The sequence below is a fragment of the Sitophilus oryzae genome, unplaced genomic scaffold (genome assembly GCF_002938485.1).
Source record: "Sitophilus oryzae breed Bouriz unplaced genomic scaffold, Soryzae_2.0 scaffold_806_pilon_pilon, whole genome shotgun sequence".
Taxonomy (NCBI): Eukaryota; Metazoa; Arthropoda; class Insecta; order Coleoptera; family Curculionidae; genus Sitophilus; species Sitophilus oryzae.
Window position 1 is genome coordinate 748,931 of NW_022147424.1, and position 25,671 is coordinate 774,601.

At 35.3% G+C, this 25,671-nt stretch overlaps 1 protein-coding gene across 3 annotated transcripts in view; it reads left to right on the forward strand.

Annotated features, from left to right (window-relative positions):
- The window catches only part of LOC115888704 (scavenger receptor class B member 1), a 165,561-nt gene that overhangs the window by 19,974 nt on the left and 119,916 nt on the right, over nt 1–25,671 (forward strand). The window contains exon 1 of one of the 3 annotated variants that reach the window (XM_030908500.1): nt 17,620–17,843. The exons of 1 other annotated variant lie outside the window; for it this stretch is intronic. The gene's annotated coding sequence lies outside the window, so the exon portion shown is untranslated. Of the gene's footprint in view, nt 1–17,619; nt 17,898–25,671 lie in introns of those variants that run through there. One more of the 3 variants, XM_030908502.1, reaches the window with a different exon arrangement.

Here is a 25,671-nt window from a genome sequence, read left to right on the forward strand (position 1 = left end):
TTTTTATTATATCGATTTTATGGAAAGCACTGTTCGTTAAAATGTTGTATCCTATGTTATAGGCCTTGTTTCTCTCTACAATTTCCTGTTTCACAAATGTACCTCTTCTGTCCGGGAAGGGTTCATAGTTTCATAGTTATCGATTTTCGAAAGAAATCAGTACATGTATATTATTTCGTATATATTTTTCATTATATTGATTTTATTGAAAGCATTGTTCATTAAAATGTTGTATCCTATGTTATAGGGCTTGTTTCTCTCTACAATTTCCTATCTGACAATGTACCGTTTGTGTCCGGGAAGGGTTCATAGTTTCATCGTCAATTTTCGAAAGAAATCAGTAGGTTACATGTATATTATTTCGTATATTTTTCATTTTATTGATTTTATGGAAAGAACTGTTCATTAAAATGTTGTATCCTATGTTATAGGCCTTGTTTCTCTCTACAATTTCCGGTCTCACAATGTACCGTTTGTGTCCGGGAAGGGTTCATAGTTTCATCGTCGATTTTCGAAAGAAATCAGTAGGTTACATGTATATTACTTCGTATATTTTTCATTTTATTGATTTTATGGAAAGCATTGTTCATTAAAATGTTGTATCCTATGTTATAGGGCTTGTTTCTCTCTACAATTTCCTATCTGACAATGTACCGTTTGTGTCCGGGAAAGGTTCATAGTTTCATAGTTGTCGATTTTCGAAAGAAATAATTAAAATAAATTAATTTCTTTCTGGGAGGGGTAATTACCCCCATTACCCCTCCCGTATATGCGCCCCTGGTAACTACTATTTACGTGTATGTAAAGCGTCTTTAAGAATATTTACGAAAACTTTGTAACTTTTAAACGCAAATATCCTGAGAAACGTTTGCCGTTTCGAACTGAACGAAGAGCACATTTTTTACACAAAAAATCTTAGCTTTAATTCTCATTTTACTGAAATTACTGTATCTATAAGGATAGAAAAAGTACCACCACTAGTACTCCCTATCATAATGGAAAGTACCTTTTCAAGGCTGTTACGGAATTTTACACTATCGCCATTCGCTTTAGCGTTAAAATGTGTGTAAAGTACCAAATTTCAAGAAAAACGGTTTACCAATGTCCTTAAAAATAAAGAAAATATATTATTTTTATTTACCCTTTCGAGGGCTATAAGCACAAAATATCTAGCTGCGTGCTAGATATTCTGTGCTTTAAGTAACTTCTTCGGGAAGAATTTTAGAGTATATGTTCATAGGAAATTCTTGTTTTATTTTAGTTTGTAGTTAGATATACAATTTTTTTCACACCCTGTACATATATTTTTAAAAAATGTGAAGATAAATAGAGTATAACAGTAATAAATAATATATTATATGTATTTAATACATTAATATGGACAATATGGCGAAGGTGGTTAAATTTATTTATTTGACACTGTAATTTTGATATGTTTTATAGCTTAAAACCAGTTTTTGAATATATTTTTTTATTAAATTTGAACTTTAGAATCAAATATTTATTAATAAGATATCAAAGGTTATAGAACGGTATTTTGTTAGAATACAAGTTTGAATTTATTTCGGCGAAATAAATTAATATAAAATAAAATCAATAGCAATTCTTTATTCTTCTTGGATATGTATAAAATACAGAGTGGTCCATACTTTATTCCGGCAACTTCGGCAGCATATCCTGTAGATAAAAATAAGTAAAAAACGTTCGTATTAATGTATGTCCTAGAATGCTTAGTTTCGAAGATACAGGGTGTAGAACTTTAACTTTTATTTCGATTGTTTCAAGTAATTCCCGAATCAATATTTGGATGAAAATTGGTGTCTGGGAGTTTGAGAAAACTTGGATGAGAAATTTGATTTCCATGTCAATAATACTCCTATTTGTAGGAAGCGCCACCTACATGTGTTTTAAGTGTTATGAAGAGTAATAACTTTTCGTCCGTACCTGTATAAAACTACCAAGTAAAATAAAAAATCGGCAAAAAAACTTTTAAGTTAAACGGTTTTATCTTATGTGCACTGAAAACTAGAAAATAATAATAACAATTAGGTATTTTGAACTTCTAGTTCAGACATATTTTAGTACTAGGCAGAATAGCTTTTAGGCATATTAGACTGAAATAAAAACGTGGGGCCCATTAACTATTACTGTAATACTTTCTTCTATACTAAGTGTGGATTGCATCGACTTACTATAATCGTAGCTGGAGATTTTGACAATCAATAACCAGCCGTGGCGGCTTCACCAGCGAACGCCGAGCTCATGATCTACCAAAGTATAAAGATATGCTTTGCCATAGGTAGGATTTCAGAGGGGCCCCACGTTTTTATTTTAGTCTAATATGCCTAAAAGCTATTCTGCCTAGTAATAAAATATTTCTGAACTAGAAGTTCAAAATACCTAATTGTTATTATTATTTTCTAGTTTTCAGTGCACATAAGATAAAACCGTTTAACTTTTTATAAAATATAATAAATATGATAAAAAATCGGTAAAGTTTTTTTACCGATTTTTTATTTTCTAGTTTTTAGTATTTAACGGAAATGCCTACCGAATATTCCTCATTCTATTTAATTCATTTAGTGCATCATTATTACATGGTTTTTTACCTGATAATTTATTACAATCTAATTCCTCAATACATAGCCCTTCCAGAGACTTGACTCGACTTAGAGCCACGTATGCTTGCCCTTCCTCAAACAATTTTGAGCCCAAATACACTACTGCATGGTCGACTGTGCTGCCCTGCATTTTATAGACGATGGATGCCCATGACAAAATTAAGGGTAACATTCTTCTTTCAGCCGTACCATAATTGAATTTTGCTGGAAACTGTATGGCTTTCGGGTGTATAACGTGTATGCCGTCTCTGCCAAAGTCAATCCAAACTGATGGTACCTACATCTGTTTCGTACATTTGGGTTCGACGGAACTGAGGCCAAACAATTTCTGTAATGTGGCCTATAGCACCATTTACCAATCCTTTTGTAACGTCAATGTTGGACCGCAACATTATTTTGCTCCTACAAATATTTCAAGTACTGATGGTAAGCCTCCAGTCTTATTTATATCTGTTGGTATTATATTTGCTAAATTTAAATTATCTGTATTTCGTGTGGCGTCAATTAGTTGGTCCTGTGCTTTAATGGTATAAATTCGAGATCCCTTATTCCGGAACAGATTTAAAACAGCAGCGTTGTGATTGTTTACTTGCTGATTAGTGGGGTATACCCTTAACGCTTTGTCTGTTGCAAACTCATCACTTGGGTTTTGAAGTTCCCACGAGTAATGGACATTTTAACGGTCGACCCCCCCAGAGGTCCAGTAGAGGGGCAAGGCTATATTATACAAGAGGCGCCCAATCTTGAGGGGAAAACGCTTGCGACATTACATTTTTAGCCACCCTAATGCCATACAGTCCTCAGCACGTTTTAACCTATTACCTTAACTTGGGTTGTAAAGCTACCGCTAACTACGTAGGTACATCTAATCACCTATTTTTTTTATCTGTCCTTCTAACGTCACACAATCTTGGATACAACTGTTCTGGACACGACTACTCATGCCCTCACCTAATACGCCATTTTGTAACGACGTCCATCTTGGATTTTAAATTTTGTCATAATCACAGTATTCTACTAGTGTAGCCCTTTCATTTGATACCCATATTGAGGGGGTTGAGGAAAAATATGAAATCCGCCATTTTGTACCGGCGGCCATCTTAGATTTACAATGTTATTGATATTACTATATTGTATTGTCATCGGAACTAAAGGTATGTACCAAATTTCAGATCAATCTGACAACAGGAAGGTACTTAAATTTCAATTTCTAATTTTACCCAAACAAATAAATAAATACCGTACGGGTCGAGCTAAATAAAACCGTTTAAAAATATACATTTTTGTGATTTTTACGTAAAAAATGTCTCTTGTCAATACATGTCATTATTGACAAAAAATAAACATGTTGAGTAGATAGCTATTTGACTGAAATGATAAATTTGGAAACTTTTTATTTTTTTAAATCAATCATAAATTTTTCTTCGAAAAAATGACGATAAAACAATTTCTGTTGAACTTTTAGCACAAAAACATTTCAAATTTATGATTTTAGCCTAATAACAGTTTAGTCAACATGTTTAATTTATGTCAATGATGACAGGTATTGATAATTTCAATTCCAAATATCTCGAGAACCATTACTCGTGGCGATTTTTACCAAGAAACTTTTTTTACGTAAAAAATGTCGTAAATGTATATTTTTTTACTGAGTAGTTTTATACAGGTACGGACGAAAAGTTATTACTTTTCAAACCAGTTAAAAATATGTAGGTGGCGCCTTCTACAAGTAGGAGTCATATTGACATCAAAATCAAATTTCCCATGTCAAAAAACTCCCAGACACCAATTTTTATTCAAATATTTTACGTTACTTCAGAAATTATCACAACCAAACACCTTGTATCTCCGGAACTAAGCATACATCTATACGAACATACATCTATACGAACTTTTTTACTTATTTTTATCTGCAGAATATGATGCCGAAGTTCCGGAATACAGTTCGAGCCACCCTGTATACGTGTTTCTGGGGTCAAAATAATATACCACTTCTAAAACAATTTGCACATATTTAAGACCCGCCCTGTATAATACTTTAGAAGTACTCTGCTTTATACAGTGCGGTAACCGAAACCTTGGCTTTTGTATTTTATATATTTTAAGTATACTTTTGGTATTAGTGTCACCGATGTGGTTCAAGGATTATAACAAGGATTCAACTTCAATTTTACCTCCATTTTCGGATAAACACGACAAAATTTAAACAATCTGGTTATGTTTCGGAATACTTATTTTACATGACATTTGTATTTAATTGCTTTTAGCTGTTTAGTATGTACCTAACTATCATATTTTACCTTGACTTTCTCAAATATTCTTAAGCTTATTAGTTTAATTTTATTAAAACAAATGCATGTGATTTAGGTACATTATACAGGGTGTCCTAGACTAAGCGTGCATTAGAAGTTTTTAGAGAACTACAATATCTAGCTCGGAGATTTTTTGCACATCATAGTTTCACAATGAGATCTATCGATTAGAAATAATTTCAATATGGCGGCACTTCCGGAAGTTGACAGCAACTTTCTTATTACATACTTAAATTCTCTATAAAATTTTATGATATCAAGAAAAATATACGTTGTAAAACTAAATCTTAAATAACTTAAAAACGATTTATTTTAGGAATATACATAGTCAAAAAGTAACGAATTGAAAAACCTTTTCATTAGTGAAATAAAAAAAGTGGGTTTCCATTTGAAAAAAATGATTTATAATTTATAATAATTTTTTAATCGCTCAATTCCATGACAGCTACCGCCATTATTATATGACATTCGAACAATTTAATTTTTGAAATAGATAGCCAAATGTCTTCTCTTTATGTCACAGTGGCTGTGGTAATCACTAAATTTGACGTTTAGGCTATACACATTTTTTTTGACAGGCAGTTTTTTTCGACCAAAAATTTTAAATATTTTTTTTTCTCAAAAACGGTTAATGTTAGGTATAGACTGTTTGATATCAAAATACATAAAATTTTACGGAGAAATTAAGTATGTAATAAAAAATAAGGGTACCCATTTAAAATAAGAAAGTTGCTGTCAACTTCCGATATTTCCGGAAGTGCCGCCATATTGAAAATATTTTTAATCCATAGATCTCATTGTGAAACAATGATGTGCAAAAAATCTCCGATTTAGATCTTATAGTTCTTTAGAAACTTCTAATGTACGCTCAGCCTGGGATACCCTGTATACCTAAGCTTATTAGCTGGTTAAGAAACATTTAAGAAATATATACAGGGCGAGCACAGAAAATTAGCAGGGATAACTTAGGCCTGCATAGCCAAAATAGACAACAATGAGCCGAACTACAAAGAGGGAGGCTACACAATAATTGAATTAGGTTGAATAAGCTGAAGATGATGATGACTACTTTTTTTAATTTATTAAAGTTTATTAGCTGCGAAAATACGTAATACAAATAAATTTTAAACAATTACTGGCGAGCTTTCACCTTCTGACGCAGTGTCGTAACAAAGTGTTTTTCCTTCAAAATTATTTCGCATAAATTTTTAAACACAAAGGTACGTACATTTAGCCTACATTCACTCATTAAATTCCTCTGATCTGGTCTGGCTTCATTAAAATTCAATATGCAGCTTTAGTTAACATTACATTTATAACGCAGTAGTTGTTAATTTCTTCTATTTGTTACTCGTATTTGTGGACGTTTCTACAAGTTTTGCTGAAATGCAAAGCCTAAAAACTATAATGGGAAAGACTATAGGAAAGACAGAATTAGGAACACACAGATATCAGATAACAATGTGGAATACAGGACGTTATAAGATGGGGTAGACACAAAAAAGACGTAAAACGCATTGAAGAAAATAGTCTATTACGTAAAAGACAGCTTGGAAGACCTCCCAAAAGATGAAAAGACAGTTTTATTTGTTACGTTACAAAAAACTCTTTAGAATCTTGAGTGCATACGGTATACAACTAGTAAACACTGTATCACACAATTCTATCAATATAAACATGCGTGTATCTCATATGTATATGTTAGAACTAGATGAACACTTAGGTTCACTTTAACATATGTTGTTTCTCATGTGTCTCCCTTGTAGAAACGTAATTTTATTTGGACGTGCTATATGGGCTATTACGTAAAAGACAGCTTGGAAGACCTCCAAAAAGATGTACCTCCGAGTGTACCTCCGAGTGTACCTCCGAGTGTACCTCCGAGTGTACCTCCGAGTGTACCTCCCAAAAACTCATACAGAGACGTTAAAACTAACACATGAACAGATCGATAATAAGTAGAAGAAGAAGTACAACTCGTGCTACTTGTAAATGATTTATTTACTGCTGACAAGTATTTGACACGCCTCAGAAGATGGTTACGCAGGGCGGATTTTCTTCCATGAGCTTTTCTGTGACTGAAAAGCCCGATACGTGATGTTATCTCTCTTCCCCACTTCGAACATTCAAAAATCTCATTACTTTGTTGCCTCTTTACTTTTTGGTTGTCGTTGTTAACTAAGTTAACAGTTTTTCTCCATTGTGTTCTATTGTGCGCTGCTTCCTCCCACTGATTCTATATGCTTATCCCCTTTAAATTTTCTTGGAAAATATCCTTGTACCTTCTGAGCTGTACAACCGGTTCTCTTACCGTCTACAAGCTCACCTTCGAGATTTTGGTAGGCAATTTTTGTCGTGGCCAGGGCATTGCACCAAGACATATAACGATGCCGGACGGGGATACCCCTGTCCGTCATACCAGGCACCCTCTACTGACTGTGGTCATATCTCGCGGGTTGAGGGTGTGAGGGGGTCTTGGCTTAACCGCCAGGACCAAGAGGAGACAACCTCACCAAAAACCTAAATCGTATACGATGGCATGACCAGGCCAAAGGGATGCGTGGCTAAATAGAGGACTAGCCATTACTGGCCTCAACCTTGGGGCATCAGGGGGCACCCCATTGTATTTACCCCTTACTTCTGCATGCGGAGCTCTGTAGAAGTGGACCGGCTATCTCTAGCGACTTGTGGGAACACTATGAGATCTAGTATTAAAAACACCACCTGTGAAGCTGTGGGGAAGCCTCCTAGCGACACTGGGAACATTACAAATGAAAGTTCCCAGGGACCAAATCGAAAGGAAACTACAGGAGGGGCGGCTGACACTTGCTTGGGATCATCTTCCACAAGTGGCACTCAAGCTACCACCTTCTCCAGCAAGGGTCGGGAGCCTACCTCTAGACCCAATAAGCGACATAAGCTACCGTTTCGTCTACCCGGCCTGGGTCAACCAGGCGGGCTAGATGATCCTCTGAGAGTAGCGGAGCAGAAGCACGGAGATACCTCTGACTGCCCCACGAAGGACTTGCTCCAGAGAAAGCAAAAGCGAAAATACTCCTCCGAAAAGGGGAGAGTAAAGAAACCAAGAAACAACCTGACTCATCTCTCATCTCTTCTGTTCGGAAGGAGTGAAAAAAGCCAGGATGCAAAAGCCGTCCAACACCGGGAGGCAAGCATCAGGGACGTATCACCAGCTTTGCCGCTATTGCTGGACAAGTGAAAATGGCGGTACTGCCAAAGGATTTCCCAGAGTTTGCTCTGACCACCGACCAGCAAACGTCTCTAGAAGAAGCTATACTGGACGAAGTAGTGACGATCCGAGTTTTACGGGGATACACTTTCGGGTGGGCATGATCCTCATAGATTGTGTATCTCAATGAATTGGTTGGTCGCACCTAAGCTTAACAATTGGCAAGGCCGGAACTGGTTGCAGTGAAGGGAGAAAACATCTCTAAAGGGGCGGCCATAACGGTCTTTCTGACGAGGAGCAAGGGAAAGACACCACCTACCTGCTGAGCCTTATCCAGGGTCAGAACTTCAATGTAAAGACATCGAGTTAGCGAGTTATCAACTCGAGGGAGGAGGGTCACAGGAATTGACCTCAAATCCAAGGAGGTAATAGAGAAAGAGGGACATATCCTCTATTATAGATACGGGACAACACCGGTATCAGGTCTAAGGAGAGACTAATTTAAAGAGGTGGAGAAAATGGAGACAGATTCTCCAGCCTCCACCTCCCGTGTTCCTCAGCCGGAGGCAAGCTCCTCGACTGTGAAGAGCGGCACGGAGGGCCAAACTCCAACACTGGAAGGGTGTGTACCCTCGGAGGAAGAACTGTTGTCAGAGGAGGATGGGAAATATCTTGTCCCCTCTACAACAGGGGTATGATGGGTTATAAATTGTGTGATGTGGAGGGGTGTAAGGAAGAGGGGCACAATAGATCTTTAAGGTCGCAGTGATTAACTCCCCTCTTACTCATTCTACATTCTACATTCTACTAAATATACGACAAATTTTACCATTGCAATTATAAACCAGATATTGAAGAGGTACCATTTAGCAGCCGGTACTGTAAAGGCGACTCTCCCCTACTAACAAAAACAATGCTTTACTTTTGATGTATTATCGTGCGGTTTTGTCATGTCAACCAGAATAATACGAGTTCAAGTGCAAAACAATGTTCCGCAAAATGCGTAAACACCCAATTTGGCATGTAAAACATGTGGTGTTTTTATTATATTTTTTTCAGATGGTTCGATAAGTGGCTCGAAGTCCAAATTGCACAAGCGTCACGATCGACCTTGTCTCCCAGCGTTTCTTGACTTGCATTACGCAAAATTCTTCCTTCGAGAAGCCCATTTCCAAGAAATACTTAATGGACATACTTACGTTCTGCAATAATTTCAAATTAATGTTTTTATGAGTTGTCGTAACTTTTTTAGATTTTTTAATTGGATATAATTTATATGCTTATTTTTCGTTGATTTAAATAAGAACAATCTTCGGATTGTCACGGGGTTAACCGCAGAGCAAACGATGCACAGTGCTTCGAACATATGGCTCTAGAGGACAAAAATCCAAAACTTCTCTTTTATTGTAAGCAATTTATTCAAACTAGGTTTATTTGACACAAATGATGAGTACTCTCATTGTACTAAATGGTGATGTTCTTAGTCCCACGTTTATGAAAAAAAAATCTTATAAATAATAATAATGTTGGAGCTGTGTTCCATCTAAGCAAATATATAAATTCCTGTGATAAAAAAGAATTGAAATAACATTAGAACATGATTCCTACAATATAAGCCTAATATAAGATAAAAATGTTTTTCTTTAATGAAAAAGAAACATTAATGTTATATTTAATTAAAAAAAAACTTAAGATACTATAAATTTACTTTAGGACAACAAAATGCATAGATCGTAACTACTCTGATTCAGGAGAATCACTGCTGACAGAATCTTCTAAATTTATAGTATCTAAATCACAGGTAGATGAAGTATCCTCACATATAAGATATTTCTGTACATCATTTTCTAATATGTTACTTTTTCGCGTTGTTACTGTTCATTTTGTCGGTATGAGGGGTTCGGATGTTAATAGTTACCTCTTTAATAGACCATATGCATATATTATTTTTTCCTTTTCTTGGGTATGAGATTTTATAATAAACTGAAAGATGGACACTTTTTTTATTCGACGTTTCGCTCCAACATAGTGGACTTTTTCAGGCACAAGTGGTGTCTCATTTGACTGGAAGGTTCATCAATATCTAATAAGAACATATTTTTTGAAATACTAATAATTTTGAGTTCTTGTCCTTATGATCAAGCCAAGTATTAGCCAGATCGGCATTGCTTATCAATCTTACTCCATCTGAAAAGTATTATAAAATAAAGTTCGTCGCAAGCAGACGCAGGTGAACTATACAAAAATTAAAAGTGTATGAATATGGGAACAAAAATATTCAATAAATACGATATGTTTTGATATGTTTTTTTTAAATGCCTTTTTGAAGTTTGAAAACGTAAAATTTTTATACCCATTTAAGAATCATCTTAAAAAATAAATAAGAACTAAACAATCACGAACTTGTTTAGAAATAAATTTAAAGTACATACCTTGTTTAACAATATCCATAGTGGCTTTCAATTAAGTACATACCCGTTTAACTTCATAATATACAGAACTACTATGAATGTTATTCTTTTCACTGATGAGATAATGATCGCAAAATTTATTTTTAGTGAAAATATTTGCTAACAAAAACGCTGTTTATGAAAAATAATATACAGGATGGTTGAACATTGCTATAAGTATAAAATTATATATTCAGATATTAGTAAATTTTAACTTATTTTTTGATTTTTGTCCATGGGACGAAGCACTGTGCGATGGTACGATGGAGAACTAAACTCTGTAGAAGCGTCTCAGATACTGGCTTTTGTCAAAGCCCTGAGACTTTACAATTACCGGAATAACATTATTAATATTAATTACTATTTTAGTCACAATTTTTTTATCTTAAATTCACATCAAACTAAATTTGATATTCCCCATATAAAAGGCAGCAAGGTTGCTTTAGAGAGGAACAGGAATGGTAACTACTTGTAGTGGCAAAAGAATCACGAATTTCTACTTTCGTGGCAAGGTTAAATCATCAGCTTACAGGTTAGTTGATTTAAGGTATAAAAACAACTAAGAATATTTATAGTAATAATAACCTATCAATTCACAGCTCACGTATCCTGTTTGTAAATTTTCAGCTGATAAAATGAATAAATGTATGAGAAATGTTCTTTTGCCATCATTGGATGATTTGAACTTTAGAAGCATGGTTTAAGAATTTTTTTCAACTAACTAAGCTTGGAAAAATATCAGCCATAAAATTGTAATTTTGATAAAAAAATTGAAAAATATTGTCATGACTTTTATTTAAGATTTTTTTTTAAGTTTACTTCTATTGAAGACATCTGCTTTTGAAGAAGTCAGCAATAATTTTCAGCAATTTTATCATTAAAAGCATATACAGGGTGTCCCAATATTCCGTGGACATAGAGCTACTACGTAGTTTTGGAATTAAAATAAGTTCATTGGACACAATTTACCTCTATACAAAAGTGCTTCGTTTGTCCGCTAGAGGGCATCAAACTTTAAAAAAATAAACACATTTTTTCAGATATTTTAAGAATCGTTATTCCTATTTGAATGAGATTTTGGGTGTCTGTATTTTGCTAAGTGCTTTGGCATTTGGCTTTCACAAAAATCAAGAAAAAGTACGGCAAGTGTGAAAACTACCTCCACCCCTACATACATTTTAGTATAAATATTTTCAGACTCCACCGACGTCAGATTTTCTTTTCGTAAAATGGTCCTTCTAGTATTTACTATATTTTTGTTTCTTGTAGAAAAAACGCTACATCGCAGAGTTTTTGTGAAAAAAAATTTGGAGAATTTATTTTCCCAAAGCAGACCTACAAAATACACAGGGAGTTCCAATATTCCGTGGACATAGAACAACTATACAGGGTTGTTCACCACATACGACACGGAGTATTGTGGCTAAACGATGATATTTTTACAAATTGTAAGTTTGGGGTTCGTTGAAGGACTATTAGAGCTACAATTTAAAAATATTTTTACAAGATACAGAGTGTCCCAAATAAATAAAAAATATCAAAGTTGTATTTTTTTAAATGGAACACCCTGTATATTATTACATTTTTAGTTTCTACGATTAAAATAAAGGTAAATTTGATTAAGGTTTATTATACTTAAACATTACGTTTTTGAAATATTTTCAATTTTGTGAAATTGCAGTAAAAATTTTAAAGCTTTATTTCTCCAAGGGTATCAATGTTTTTAATACTAAATATTTAATGAAGTTTATTTATTGATCAGTTATTGTGCTGCAATAATAAAAATAATACTACCTGATACAGAGTGGCTAAAAATTTATTTTAAATAATTATTAGCTTTAAACGGCAATAACTTCTTTAATTTAAATAGAATGCCCTGTATATTTTAGGAGAATCAGATGCACAATTAAATTGTCTATCAAATTGTATCATACAATTTTTTGCCTATCCCTTCAAGTTTTCGTAGAAAATGCATTTTCTTTAGACCTCATTTATCAATATATCCATGGAATATTGACATTTTAGATTGTTTTTAAAGCAACAAATGTACAAAATGTACAGACTAGTAATATTATCGTTTTTAGCAAAACGATAATATTACTAGCCCATTTGTATGCAAAAAGAAAACTATTTAAATCTTTATAAAAGAGTATACCATTAATTAAATATAACACCATTATTTCCGCCCATATACTAATTAATTACATACTTAATTGTGTTCGTTAATAAATTATTATAAATAAATGTGGATTTGAGTCAGAAATCAATATAATAATAAGTTATCAAATTAAAGTCTCTGTTGTTATAAATAAGCATTTATTAAAAAATGAAATATCATTTTTAAGGTGTTACTTTTTATCACACTGTCTAATGCCCATACAAAATTCAGTTTTTACACGCTGCAGTTTGCTTTGTAAATTGAATACATAAATTATTTAGGCAAATATAGGTTTTTGATAAAACTCCTTGGACTAACGTGTAGGTCTATCTATCTCTATCTATCTATATCAGCCAATTTTCGTCCACTGCTGGACATAGGCCTCCTCCAGGTGTTTCCACTGTCCTCTGTCTTGTGCGGTGCTAATCCAGTTTCCCGCCACACGTTTGATGTCGTCCGTCCATCTGGTGGGTGGTCTTCCTCTGCTTCTCCTGTCTTCTCTGGGTCTCCATTCCAGGATTCGTTTTGTCCATCGGTTGTCTTTAGTGCGAGCCACATGTCCTGCCCATCTCCACTTAGATTTTGTGATAAGTTCGATAATGTCGGCAACCTTTGTTCTGCTTCTTATTGTTATATTCGTCACTTTGTCTCTTCTAGTGATTCCCAGCATCGATCTTTCCATTGCTCTCTGTGCCACTTGAAGTTTGTTTATTGACTTCCTCGTCAGAGTCAGAGTCTCCGCCCGTATATCATCACCGGGAGCACACATTGGTTGAACACTTTCCGTTTCAGACATATAGGCAGTTTCCCCTAAGGGCGTTTCTTAGTTTGCCAAAAGCTACCCATCCTAGCCCTATGCGTCGTGTGACTTCGCTTGTCTGGTTGTCTCTGCAAATCTGTATCTCGTGACCGAGATATTTATATTTGTGCGTTTGCTCTATTTCGTCTCCTTCGTCTGTCACCAGGTTTCCGCTGGCCACCAAGTTTGTCATGAACTGTGTTTTGTGGTAGTTAATATACAGTCCCACTCTTGCTGTCGCCTGCCTTAGTTCTTCCAGCATTTCCTGTGCCTCCTAAATTGTCGGTTGTTATAACTACGTCGTCGGCGAAACGAAGGTGGTGTAGGTATTCGCCGTCTATATTTATGCCCTTATTCTGCCAGTTCAGTTGTTTGAATGCATGCTCCAACACCGCAGTGAAGATTTAGGGGATATAGTATCACCTTGTCTTATTCCTCTTTCTATTGTGTATTTCTTAGTTAGTGCGTGAAGTTTTACGCATCCCGTGGCATTCCTGTATATGTTATGTAGAAGTTCCGTGTATCTGTGGTCTACTCGACATTCGTTGAGTGCATTTAGTATAGATGGTAATTCGACAGTGTCGAAGAGCTTTTGAAGTCGATGAATATTAGGGCGAGCGGTTTATTATATTCTATTGATTTCTCTATTAAGGTCTTTATTGTTTGTAGATGGTCGTTTGTGCCATAGCCCTTTCGAAAGCCAGCTTGCTCACGGGGCTGGTATGCTTCAAGTTTGTTTTCTAGGCGTTTTGTAATTATTTTAGTGAAAAGTTTATATAAGTGGGAGAGTAGACTTATTGGTCTGTAATTTTCTAAGTTAGTTATATCGCCCTTCTTGTGGATAAGTATTGTAACCGCATTGTTCCATCTCTCGGGGACCATGCCTTTTCGAGACATAAGTTCAGCAGGGCAGTGATTTTTATAATGATTTGTTCTCCCCACTTTTCACCGCTTCAATCACTATCTGATCTTCGCCAGGGATTTGCCTCCTTTCATTTCTTTGAGGGAATTTCTCACCTCTTCTGTTGTGTGATGTGTGGCATATCTTCCGAGCCTACGTTTATTATTCTCGGGTTCTTCCCCTGTTTGTCTCGCCTGTGTTGTGCTGTTGTTGGTATTTGTGGTTGGGCTTTTATATAGTTCTTTATAAAAAGTTCTCCACTATGGTGAGGAGTCTTTTCCTGTCTGTAGTTTCCTCTCCTGTTCCATCCTTGAGCTTGAATATTTCCACTTTGCCCTCGGCCAGTTTCCTTCTCATGACTTTCATGCTCCGATTTTCCTCTATTGTTTGTTGGGTCATCTCCGTATTATATTTCCTTAAGTCTTTGCGTATTTCCTTTGAGATTGTTTTATTCAGCCGGCGTATCTCCTCCGAGTTTTCCAGATTTCCTCTAATCGATCTTCTTTGGCTCATGAGTTGTTTGGTTTCCTCAGTTAGTCTTTCGTCGTTTTGCTTTTGGGTGTTGCAATGCCGCTTCTGTGCTGCTAGAATGGCTTCTGTAATATTGTTGTTGAGGACGTCGATGTCGGTTTGTTGTACATGACGGAGAGCAGTGGAGATTGAGTCTTCAAAGGCTTTAGGGTTATCTGGAGGGGTCCATCTTGTTATCTTCCGTGGATGGACCATCTTTTTTCTTTCGTTTTTCAGGTTTATTTTGATCGTACTTCTTACCGCTCGGTGATCGCTTCCTATTCGTGTAGGTAAGTGTTGATAAATAAGTTTTTTTTCATCTTAACATGCTCATTGTCATTCTCCTGATTTAGGTGACAGAAAAGGATCATCAAATCAAATTGAATTTTATATTTTTTCATCCCAGGACCGATAATAAAATATATATTTTATGGATACCTTCCTAAATATCAACGAGATGAGCCATCGGAAGAAAGGGACCATAGTACAAAACAGAAGGGTGATCTTTTTTCTTTCCACTTAGGATAATAAAATTATTATATACTGTAGTCGTGTTCGGCATTATGCTCTGAGACATATAGATAAACAAAGAACAACAGATATAAAGCATCCCAGAGGAAAAGAGAGGCAATACCTGTACTCTCTCTCTGATATTTGTGAAAGTTACGGCAAAGTATTGTTGTAAATGTCATCTTTTTAATCGACCTGAAAACTTCGAGCAAAAGATGACACTTTCAACAATACCCTGACAGATATCAGAGACGATACAGGTTCTTCCTCTCTTTTCCCCTGGAATACTTTTTAATTTATTATTCTTTGTTTATCTAGATTTCTAAGAGCACTATGAACGAACTCAGCTTGTATGTTTGAAATAATCGTCCAGCTGGCTTAAAAATGATGATCGATGACATTTCCTATATAATTCATAGATGGCTTCATTTCTAAGCCATCTATGACGCCATTTTTTCAGTTTTGTTATAATTAATTTTGTCTCTTGATCTACTTGTAACATTATTCTTTTAATTTTATTAATTTATTTTGTTGGAATTAATTTCTGTTGTATATTTGATAATGATATTAAACATATTTTTAAAAATGGTGTATTTTTTTGTGTTTTTATGTATGTCATAATTAAAAATAAATGAAGAATTATCATTTTTATTTTTTAAACTTCCCGCCATGCGTTACAATCTAGTCCGTAGTTCCTACAAGCGATATTGGGGGCGCTAGTAGCAGTAGACTTGTCAACAGTGTCAAATTTAAACGTCAATTTCACTTTCCAATATTTAGCAAAGCGCTCGCACTTCTCCTTGTGTATGTGTTTTGTGTTAGTTCCTCTAGGTCCGGATCCGATAACGTACGTCTGGCACTCTCCACTCCTGCCTACCATCGAGCTACGCGCTCTAGCCGATCAGTCGCCGTCGCATATTTATTCTATATCGGACACAGTCTCGATCCCGGAATAGGTCCTGAGGAACTAGTCCTTTGAGAAACCAGGAACTAGTTCCTTTCATTCCGGGGTCGGAATAGTTCATTGGAACTAGTTCGTTCACGAACTACACACCTCTACCTGTTTCGACTGTTCGACTCTTGGCTTTCGAGCCATGCGAGCATACATACGGTGGCGCGGCGGTTCGAAGCGCTCGAGCTGTTTGCGTTGTTTGTTTTTTAGTTCGGTTTCATTCATAGGATTCGGTATTTACTGCAGTATAATGATACTACCATGATTTTTCTTATTTTTTTTGTTCAGAATTACAAATATTTGTGTTTTGTTCTTGGATTCATAATATTAAATATACCCTTAATAAAATATAACTCTATATTTATATTGCCTACTTATCTTAATCTGATCTTTGGGAACTTTATTTATATTTTGGCATACGCCTGGTATTATTTTTGAAATGTTTTGCTTGGAAACTTTGAATAAATAACCAAATTGGTATGTGAGTCTCCAGTTGCAAGGAATCTTAATGTTTTGGCCAATCTTTATTGAACTCTTTCTTTAACCGGAATACACTTCCTAAAAGTTGTATTTTTTCTTTCTGTACGGGGGATCAATTAAGTTAATAAGTCTTTCAAAATCAGTAGCGGACTTGCGATAAGAATTATTAAAAAACATTCTGTCTGTTTGTAAATCGCGTAGATGTTTACTTTCACTGTGCTGGGATATACTTTTGAAATTATTACACATCCAACACCGCCTTTTTTTCTCTTTGCCTTCTTCTTTGTCTTTGCAATAATGATCGCACTAGCAGCCGCTATTAAAACTACTTCAGTATCCATGCCCGAACAGCACAAACGCGAGCGCTACGTTACAATGTGGACGCCGTTGCTTGCAAGCCGAAAGATCTTGAGAAACACGACAAACAGGAAGCGCAAGAAGAAACAAGAGCGCGGGCAGGATCACAAGCAATGTGGACGCACCTTTAGGTTGCGTATCTTCCCAATTCTTTCAATCAACGATGATACGTAAAACTGAGACTTTAAGATCTGTTGATATTTTTGACTTGATGTGTAACTTTTTTAATAAGATCTGGACAAACTTATGATCTCGAAATCAATAGTCCTAGAAGATCTTCTAGAAGCGTCAAACATCTCAAGCCCCGTCGCCAACAGTCGATCTCTTTCTCTCGGCCACATGACGGTGGGGGGAGGTCAGCGGGCAGTACCTCGTTCTTTGCCGCGGCGGTGGTACCTGTCCAACCCGATCAGGTGTAACACAACGTTCGGGAACGTCCGTCGCAGAAGGCCGTGTGGTTGTTGCGTTGCTCAAACGAGGACGTCGATAGAAAATCGAGAGCCGGGTGCACAAAAGTCATTCGCGGTCGTACGGGTACTATTCGGACGCGACGTTGCCGATACCGCGACCAGTGTCAGTGCGAAGGAAATAACTGATAGAAAAGTAAGTGTCAAGTGGTTGTTAAGACAACGCTGATTCTTCTCGAAAGTTGACACTGTAAGAGTATTTTTTATTTGTTGAATGTCAGAAAAGGGATATAAGTCTGTTTAGGTTTAAAGAATATATTGCAGTGTTAAAAACTAGGAAGCCTTGCTAAATTCAGCGCTAAACATAGTAAATGTACAGGGTGTTTCAAAAAACATGTACCATCTCTCGTGGGGAGATTCCTCACGTAAAAATAAGATTTATTTTTCATATCAACGTACGTCTGATTCTGCTTTGTTTCGTAGCTGCAGGGTGTTAAAGTCTTATTATAAGTTTCTTCCAAGTGCTTTTAGTGTTATCTAATTTATTATTAAATATTATTACTATTAGTTATTATTCAAATAAAAAAATAATGGTATTTAAGATAATAATTACAAAAGACCTAATTTTAAAAAGTTTTAACATCCTGTAATTTGCTAAAACTATGCATTTCCGTACCTACATATGTTTATAGGAACTATTTTTCGTTTTTTTTTTAATTTATTAAACGGCTTACACCATTTCGCTAGCAAGAGAAAAGAAAGTCAGTGGCGTACATGCTTTTTTTAGAAAAATATTCTAGTGATAAGATGAATATGTCGACCCTTTTTTACATTAAAATATGTCGCACTTATAGTAACTTTTACCCTCAAAATTTCATTCGAATTGCTAAAAGTACTTGGAATAAAAATATAATAAATCGAGAAAAATCAAGAATTGAACACCCTGTAGCTACGAAACAAAGCAGAATCGGGACTTGTGTTGATATGAAAAATAAATCTTATTTTTTCGAGAGGAATTTCTTCACGAGAGATGACACATGTTTTTTTTTTAAATACCCTGTACATCTTAAACTCAATTTGTACAAATGCAAAGTTTGTCCAACAAGAGGGTTACATGACAGTGACTGGCAATTTTTGGGAGTGTATTAAAAAAAATAAACAATGTAGTTAGATACTATCTCCCTAGACTGATTTATGTTCCCTGTAATATTCAACAATTATTCAACATTTTATTAGTAACAATCGCGACTTTTCTTTACTCTTAAGGTACTTCTGTAATTAATTTATTACTTTCAATATTCTTATATCCTTGACTATGTATTAAGCATGCAAGAATGAATAGAATTATAAATAGACACACAGATTGGAAGTATATTAGTTCATTTAACTGAAAGTTTTTTCATTTTGCTAAATAATTTCTTCGTTTTTAAGTTTGTAACGAGTATATAACGAGTCTTATTTAAAAATATCGTTATGTATGTATCAAGGGGATTATAAGGGTGTCAATACCGAGGGCAAAGTTACATAGATAATTTTATTTCTTACTGAATTTATTATATATATATAATAAATATATAATATAATATTTTGTCCCATTTTGAAACGACACATAAGTTGCATTTATTATTCTTCCGGTGTATTTGTATTAACGCTGCTGGTATATAGGAACTTTGTTTGTTGCCAGGTTGTAGAATGTAGAATGTGTAAGAGGGGGGAGGGGGTTTATCACTGCAACCTTAAAGATCTATTGTGCCCCCCTTCCTTGAGTCATCACACAATCTATAACCCATCATACCCCTGTTGTAGAGGGGACAGGGTATTTCCCATCATCCTCTGACAACAGTTCTTCCTCCGAGGGTACACACCCTTCCACGGTTGGAGTTTGACCCTCCGTGCCGCTCTTCGCAGTCGAGGAGCTTGCCTCCGGTTGAGGAACCCGTGAGGTGGAGGCTGGCAGATCTGTCTCCATTTTCTCCACTTCTTTAACTTGGTCGCTCTTTAGACCTAATACCGGTGTTGTCCCGTATCTATAATAGAGGATATGTTCCTCTTTCTCTATTGCCTCCTTGGATTTGAGGTCAATTCCTATTGTGAGGACCTGACCATGACCCTCCTCCCTCCAGTTGATGACTCACCAACTCGATGACCTTACATCGTTGCCAGGTTACTATGACCTGTTTATAAATTGACGGTTGTTGTCTCATTTAATTAAGCAACATATTCTTGTAATATCTTTATTAAATACTTATCTAACACCAACAAAAATAAACAAGAAGATTAACAATAATAACTAAGTATTTTAAAACATTTATTTCTTGAAATTAATGGTCAAATTTGACTTATTGTACGCGTTAATCGATTAAGGGGCCCCCTGATGTGTTTCACTCATTAACATGCTGTACGTAGCCCAAAGAATAGATGGCTTTTTCTGCCTTGCCATGTCGCTAAAATATGCCATCAAGACTGTCTCCGAAGCAATATTCTTAGCATTTCTTTCGGCACACCATTTTTCGTGTACTTTCAATGCTATTTCGTATCGCCCCCTACTTTTTTCGGGAAGTAAACTGGCTTCTGCTCTTTTTGCAGCTTCTGTAAGTTCTGGTGGAGAACCAATATTAAAGTAGTCTTTATTATCAGAACTTTCCGACAACATTCTGGCTTTCTATGTTATGTAAATTCGAAAAAGCGAACGAGAAATTCAAAACTGTCACTTAAGGATGATTCACGGTACACCGTGACGGGCCGGAGCCGTGCGACGGTGAAGGCACGGCCAAACATTGTCAAATGTTATTTATACTTATACATTCATGCTAAGCCGAGCACGGTCCGAGCTTCGCCGGAACGCGTCCGTGCCCCGTCCAAGAAATGTCGGTGTACATTTTTCCTCGGATCCGCTACGTTCCGGCCCCGTTGCGGCAAACATAAATGAGCCGCCGTGGCTAAATACTTCGTTCGTCTACGGGCCTATAGCGAGTGTTTTCTAGCAGTATTGCCGCACCCAACTTTTAGCGCGTACCACATTATAAACTAAAAATGTTCCACTTTGGTACAATTTTTTAAAGCACAACAAAATACATCTGCAAATGACTTTAACCGGTTTGGTCGTTGTGAATTTCTTCATAAATTTCTACATAAAAAACTTCCTGGAGAAAGACACAAATCGAGACGAAAAACATGAAATAGAAATTCAGAAAACCCAAGTATAAGTATAGGTTGAAGAAATGTAAGTAATTCTAATACTACACACGATACTTGGAAAACTTAAATTTTATTAAAAAAAACGCAAATATAGAAGCATGTTAGAAACAGCAAATTTTTAGTTTTTTCTTCGGGTTATTTAATATAGGCAACCCTATAGACATTACAACGTTTATAATACGTCGTTAATTAATGCGGATTGTCTCCGAATGGTATCGGTAAGCGCGTTTAATGCAATATCAACGACGATAATTATTAAATATCTATTCATTTTCGGTGCGCGTGGGAAATAATTATTGTACCGAATCATCCTGGATTTGAAAATGTAGTACCACTGTACCAAATAGAATTAAAAGTATCAAATTTGGTACAAATGTACCACTGCGGCACCACTGTTTTCTAGAATATAATCGGCACGGACATGATCCCCGTTGTCCACTCGGTGTAGCATATATTGAAGGCCCGGACGTGGCTTGGTGTCTACTTTACGGAACGTGCCCGGCTCGGGCACGGTCCGGTGTACCGTGAATCATCCTTTAGTTGTTTGTTTTGCTTTTGAAGGTTTGCGCCATAACAACCACTGGTACCGGTAACTATAGATATGGAAATGCCAAAACAGAAAACGACAAATTTTCGCATATTTACTTTTTATTTTCAAAATAAAATACAGTCTCTATTTTTTAATTAATGATGTGGTTGTAAATAAAATAGTATACAAACCTCGGAGGAAAGTTTTCGTTATTATTTTCTCGAGATTTAGTTATGACAGTAATGACACTTCCATCCTCGGTATGTAATATACCATGGTACAAAGAAAACAAGGTATGATCGATAGCGGCTCCAATTTATACCTGTGACGTCATACGCCATACAAAAAAATATCCATTTAATTGCCACTAATAAAAAAAGACCTAAAATAGGGAAGAATTATGTTTTGACATCGAGCTTGACATTTGAAAAATTATTTTCACATTTTGACACAATCAAATTTCACAGATGACACAATCTGTTTGACAATTTGAACGACAATCACCTGTGACGTAGTGACCAACCTGCGCCATATCATACCTTGTATTCTTTGTATCATGGTAATATACTATTAATGACTGGGACAGAAAAATATTGTTAGCAGGGAATGTAAGAAATAAAACTATCTAAATACAACTATTAAAGTATATTTTAGTTTTTATTAGATACTTTTACATCTATTACAAACCATCTTATACTGTAATTACAAACCAGTTAGTGCCAATCAAGTGTCCAAATAGCCAAACTTTTTTTTGCTTTTAACAAGCTCGTGACTATTGAGAAAAAAATAAACAAAGTTGAATGAATCCAATCTCATTGTAAAAATAAATTCATGCTGTGTCAATTAAATGAAATTATGTACTGTTTATTGTTAATATGGGTTATTTTTATTCAAATAATTACAAAGTATTTATATCCCGGTGGTTTAGTACTTAATCACAGTACTTAGTCTAAATGAGAGTGTATAGATTAATTACACATGTACCTCTTCAGTCAGAACACTTAATCTAGAATATAATTTTTAGTGTATTATAACAATAAGTCATTGTTCCTAGTAAGATGTGTCGACTTTTTTTATTTACTCTGTATATGTGTGAATGTGATGATGAATGTGACTTGCGAGTGAAGATAATAATTCTTGTTTGAAATATTGGTCAATGAGCCTTGGTATTGTATGTTTTCAAATATATTATAATATTGTATTTTATGCATTTGTTAAAATAAATTCTGAATTTAAATATATTTATCAATATTATTTTTTTTTGAAACGTCCCAAAAGTATTAATTTTTAGGACGTGATTGACAATATAAAAAGGTTATTTTAACGCCTAGGCATAAAAGTACGAAAATATATTAATAATAATACATTTATTGAAGTTTGTATATACAGGGTGGTCCGAATTGTATTCAGGAAACTTCGGGAGCATATTCTGCAGATAAAATGAAGTAAAAAACTTCTTATAAATGTATGTCCTAAAATGCTTAGTTTCGGAGATACAGGGTGTAGAAGTTTCATTTTTATTTCGATATTTTTCAAATAATTTCTGAAGTAACGTCATTATTTGGATGAAAATTGGTGTCTCCTATTTGTAAAAGGCGCCACCTACATGTGTTTTAACCTTTGAATAAGAAGACGAAGGAAGGAGCATAATGCTATCCATGTATTCATGCATGGTGGGCGGAAAAGCCACCATAAAAGCTCTCTAGGGTGGGGATCCTTGACAGTTCTGTTTGACGATTCATTTGACACATTTGAATTTGATTTGAAATTTTGTGGATTTGTCAGTCTTTACGGAGCTTATTTTATGTTATTTATTATTTATTCTACTACTGATAGTTGTATAAAGGTAGTAAATCTAGATGGAAATTGTGGCAGAACTTAAATTAACAGTGACACTATCGCGATTTATCGAAAAAGACTCTAAAATAGTTGGTTGTGGGGTGTAGAGGTTCGATAAGGAGGGGTTTCTCGAATCTCAAATTCCAAGAGGGCGAAAACTCCTCCCAAATATTACAATATTTAAGTATTTAAAAATACGGTTAGTCTTTTTCGGGAAAACGCTTGGACAAGCATAATTCATTTGTTTTTTACATATTTTGAAATTTTTTAAAAAATCATAAATTAATGTTCCAAAAACTGGGTGAAATAATGGAACCACTTTTCTGGCTTAAGTGACTATATAATATACATACTTGTAGGCAAACGGATCATTTATGAAATTCAAATTAAATTAACTAAATTATATATTTTTCCTCACATTTTAGCTTTTATATATTACTTGTCAAAGATTGTTTGTCAAATGCTTTAGATACGTTAATTTGACTTTACCCAGTTTCAGTAGCGTATCGGATGTTTTGTTAATAATCACTTATTATAACTTATCTATTTGATTTTATTACAATTATGGTACCTATTTTTTATAATAATTTTAATAACTACCAACATTTATTCACAACGTAAAATAATACAAAAAATTATGGAGTCTACCCCACGTCTACCCACCATCATAGTTTTACATTTTTAAATAAAATTAGAACGACACTGATAAACCAGAATTTAAGTCGAGCCATATTTGAGGCCCATCACTCGGTGTACCTAAGATTTTGATATGCTCCTTCCTTAGTCTTCTTATTCAAAGGTTTTAACTGTTTTGAAGTAATAACTTTTTGTCTGTACTTGTATAGAATTGCTGGAGTGAAAATAAACATTTTCGCATTTTTTACGTAAAAATGTCTCTTGGTAAAATCGCTTACGAACAACCCTTCTCGAGATGTTTAGAATGGGAGATGATCAATACATGTCATTATTGACAAAAGATAAACATGTTAAGTAGATAGTTATTTGACTAAAAAGATAAATTTGGAAAATTTTTATTTTTTTAAATTAGTCATAAAATTTTCTTCGAAAAAATGATGATTGATGATGGTTTGGCAGAAAAACATTTCAAATTTATGATTTCCGTCTATTACATACATACATACAGCCGTTACTCGCTGACGAGTATTCGACACACATAAAGAAAATGGTCACGCAAGGCGTTTTCTTTCATGAGCTTTTCTGTGACTGAAAAGCCCGATACGTGATGTTATCTGCCTACCGCACTCCGGACATTTTGAATCTCATTTGCTTTGTTGCCTCTCTACTTTTTAGTATGCCGCTGTTAACTGAGTTTACAACCCTTCCATTGAGTTCTATTGGCAGAGCTGCTTTTCCCACTCATTCTGCATGTTAATTCCCTTTAAATTTTCGTGAAAATGTCCTTGTATCTTTTCAGTTGTCCACCCGGCCTCCTCTTACCGTCCACAAGCTCACCGTAAAGCAGGGATTTTTGGTATGCGGTTTTCTTTGCATTCTGCATACGATATACAGCCCATCTTAAGCGGGATTTTGTGACCATGACTTCAGAGGACTCTCGCAGTTAGATTTTCAAGGACCGATACGTTTGAGACATGATGGCTATGGAATTGTTGTTGTCAAATCGTGTTCTTGCATCCAAGCGTGAGCATAGGCAGACGTATGGCATCTTGTATTATCCTGCTGAAAACGCACCCCTCTGGATATAAAACATGAGCCTTTTCAAGAGGAAAACCATTTAAAATATCACAATATTTTGCACTATTAACAGAGGTGTAGCACCACGCTGAGATATTGCTCCCCAAACCTGGGAAATATTGAAACTTGAACGGTAACATTTTCTTTTGATAGGATTTTTAGATGGTTTCCACCAAGCTGGAAACAACTTTCGTCAGAAGTAAAAACATTCTTCTTGAAAACGTTGATAAAAATCCATTCTTCGCTGCCTTGGTAGAGGTATACTGCAAGTTTTGTTTTTGTACTCAAGTCGCGATTGTAGAAAACCCTGTCTTTTTAATTTCATGCGGACTCTTCTGAGGCGCACTACTTAACTTGTGCTGAATTTCAGAGTCAATGTTGGCCTTTTTCCGAAACCATCAAACTGCAAAGGTAATTGAATTCCACCACATATTCGAATAGTTCTTCTCCGATTTTTATAGCATTGTTGTGATCTTCCGAAGAGTGCATGATTTTAGTTTGCCGATGTTCAGCTTAAGGCCCAAAGCCTCGTATGCCCAGGTATATGTGTTCAACATTTCTTGTAATTGTTGTACCGATGTTTGCAACCTAGAGCGCAGTCGTCAGCAAATATTGAAGTTCTGGTGATAAATTTTGGCCGTGTTTTTACTGAGAGGTCTTTTATGTTGAACAGACTCTGCCGTCATATCTGTATCTAATGCCTAACTTCTCTCCTGCAGTTTGCTGTCCACTATAATGGAGAGCG